A 3,843-nucleotide genomic window follows, 5' to 3' on the forward strand; every position below is an offset into this window, starting at 1 on the left:
TTACACAAAAAAATCTATTTAACATATGGTTCAACTAAGTCAGATTAATTACTTAACATCAATGTCATTATCATTGTTAAATAAATCATTGAACTTCAATCCAATATGTACAACACATATAAAATTTAATATAGACATTAGTGTGGGTAACAATCTAAATTATTGCTTAGCGGGTATTAAAACTCCCACTACACCTTAGGTAGTAAATCGAACCTTTTATTTTATGTGTTCACCTTCTTGGTTTAACCCAAGTAATTGAATTCATGCATTAATAAATTCTTTATTTCATTCTTGAATTCTATGAATTTCTTCAAGATATTCAAATTTATATTTTTGAAGATGTACAAATCATATTCATTGGAATTTCTAATAAATCAGTTGAAATTAAAAATTTGTTGTTTTCGATACTAACTGTTAATTCTCAGTTTTTGGACAAAATTCAACAGTTGAATAATGCTCCCACTAAAAGCAATGAGAGGTTAACGTAATCACCTTGTCTAAAAGACATAACTAGTATCCATCATTAAACAAAATCAAATGAATCAAAATTCTAGCCATGACTAAGTCTTTTGTGCCATTTGACATAATATTGTTTAATAATCGTCATTAAGATGATATTCAATAGTTGAATGATATTCTTACTAAAGTTAGTAAAAGATCAACAAAATCATTTTTGTCTTGATAGACATAACTAGTATTCATTGTTCGACAAAAATCAAACAACTCTAAATACTAGTTATGACTAAGTCCTTTATATGTCAAATTAATGGTCTAATTTATTTACACAATTGAGAATTGTTGAAATAATCACAGTAATAACTCTTGTAGAAGTTTAATCTTTGAAAAATTATACAACTAGCTTTTATTTCTTTTCATCTTGCCTATAGACAAGAGTTAACACATTGATCATAGCTAATATGGTGTGCACATGTCGTATTTCTAGCTTATAGGTCCACCTCTTCTCTTGGCAAGGATCCATTATGCCTTGGTTTCTACCCATCAATCAAATGCAAGATTTCAAGAAAAGGTTTGATTTTTAATCATACTGAAAGTTGAAGACTCAATCGTCCTCTTTTTGTTAGTTAACAAGGTTTTGTAGTGTCTATTCTAGTAGCCAGGCTTACCACTTTGAAAGTAAATTACCTTACTCTTGCCAACTGCACTATTATGAGAGTTTAGTGTGTCCTAAGATATTGATTGAGATTTGGAATTCAGTTCGGCCTTAGCCTTGCTTCTTTCTTTTCCCTTTTCAAACTTGTTGCAACTTGGTTGACCATTCTTATATGTACGTCAGCATACACTACCATCCTTAACAGTCATTCTATGGATTCTCCTTTGTTATCCTTTATAGAGTTCATAATGAACTTAGTGCAAAGTTCAAGTAGAGACGAGATAACAAGGTTGAAGGCCACGTTATCCATCATATGTGAGCCTAGAGTTTTGGCCTTCTTGATCAATTTAATTATATTAAACACATAAGTTTCATTATCCACTTTGTCATCCATTCTTTTATTAAGGATTTATTTCATTTCCTAATATTGCTCTAAATGAGCATTACCTCGAAAGATATTATGCAAACGATTGATCATATCTTTATCAGATAAACCATTAGTTTATATATTAGATCAACGAAGATAATATAATGTTCAATACAAGTCTTACATCATTTTCATGTTTTTTGAATCAAACAATAGGACTTAGGATGACTAGTCAATTCCTCATGGCTTGGGGAATTGACATTATTTAATACTGTATACTGGCACATTTAATTTACATTGTAATTGTATGTTAGGTTTTATTTTTCTAAATAATCACCTCACATGCTAAATAACTAAATTGGTGAGATCATAATAAATCCATTAAACATATTAAGTTGAAAATAATCGATGCCTTCTAACCTTGTTTGCTAAAGCGAAAGGTATATTTTTGCCTGACAGAAGACTAAATGATTGTTTATATTGGGTCTGACATAACTAGTACACTTAGCTTGTTTACAAAGAAAAATAAATTCTTATTCTAATTTTACATTCGTAAAATAAAACCTCAAGCTACATTTGAGGGGAGTTAGGTGAGAAAAGAAGTACATAAGAAATTAAGAAAAGGTAGGACATGCAGGTTCTATTTTTTAAAATTACAAACCCAACAAAAAAATTCATAACATAAGTCGTCCAACTATATACCAAGCACCATGTGTTAAGGTAGGTGTCCTAGAGCTAGTCGAATTTGACATTTGTGGATGTAATTTTATATTAATAATTAATAAAATGATTGCTTGTTATTCAATTCATATGTTAACTATTTATATGATCGTGTGAATAACATACCCTTAGAATGGAAAAACTGTGACAAAAAGGATTAGACGACTAATTGTGAGAATCTTATGTGCATATTTAGTGGTCACTCTAGAAACATCCGTAATCCCAACATTACAATGAATGAAAACACATATAATGATGATGAGATTATCATAATATTAAACGATTCCACTAAAAGTGGTGACAATTCTCATATGTTGAAGCTATTGTAGATAGTTTGATGCAAAACATAGGTGCATGTTGTAGAAGTGTTCATTAGACTAACCTGAACAAAGGATATATATGTGGATGGTTGCTCTAATGTCTATGGAGTAAATCCTTTTTATACCATAGGTGTATGTGATCATTTAACTTGAGGTTGTCAGACTGTTTCGTGTAAGAATCTGTTTGGTTTGACATTATCTAATATTTTGACATAATTGGGGTAACTATTAAGGTAGTAAATGGCCATATCATGAGATACATGAAGGTTATGATTGATCGACAAAAAATTCATCACTATAAGCATAGGAGAAGATATCTCATATGAGAATACTAAAATACAACTAGGACTGATTAAATCTGTAACCATAGTAGGATAAGTTTGTAGTCTAATCCATATTAGTCATTGATGTGTGTTAATTCATATCCAGGAATTACTAAGATAGACACATTTCTATGTCTCAGCCTTGAAGGATATTGGTTGACAAAAGAATTGAATTGTATGTAACTATGATGTTGTAAAAGCTTAAGAGATGTTTGCTAACACTGTATCGTTTGGGTGGCCATGATGCTTTGCTAGAGGCTAATCTTAGTCTATGTCCAGATTTACCTTAAATTCAGACACTACCAATTCGATAGAGAGCTTATGTGTCACACGCATGAAAAACTTGAATCGAACTTAGAGAAGTGGATTGTTTGTTGACAATCTTGGTATTAAGGGTTGAGAGAGAGATCACAAATTGACTAGGTTTGCCTAATAGGTTGAGAGGACTTGGGTTTGATTATTCCTTGACCAAGTGCCACCTGTGCACTTGGTATGATAATGTTGGCCTTGCATACATGATATCGACCAACACTATAAAATAAAGTTTATTGACTGGCATACTTAAATGTGCCAGTCATGCAAATGTTGAAGCTTATTGGTCGGTATACTTAAGTGTGCCAACCATGCAAGTAATAAAGCTTGTCAATAGGGACACTTATGTGTGCCAACCGTGCAACTGAAACATGTTAACTGGGTATTTTACATGCTAGTTGTGCATATGTGTTTAAGGTGTCGTGTACACTTGGAATTCTAGCCATACTTGGACACCTGCACATATAAAATAAATGACATAAATTTTTGACGAAATAGATAATATATACACAGACTAAAACCTAACTATTGATCCTTAATTTTTTCTCATTCATATGAACACCGAGAGTCCAGTCAAGAGCCCTAGTAGCCTCTTTGTTTGGATTTCCTTGCTTGTGTTTGTGCTATACATGGATACCAAAACACCACCTCTCGAAGGTTCAATCTCAAGCCACATGAAGATTCGAAGGA

The sequence above is a fragment of the Mangifera indica genome, chromosome 1 (assembly GCF_011075055.1).
Source record: "Mangifera indica cultivar Alphonso chromosome 1, CATAS_Mindica_2.1, whole genome shotgun sequence".
NCBI lineage: Eukaryota > Viridiplantae > Streptophyta > Magnoliopsida > Sapindales > Anacardiaceae > Mangifera > Mangifera indica.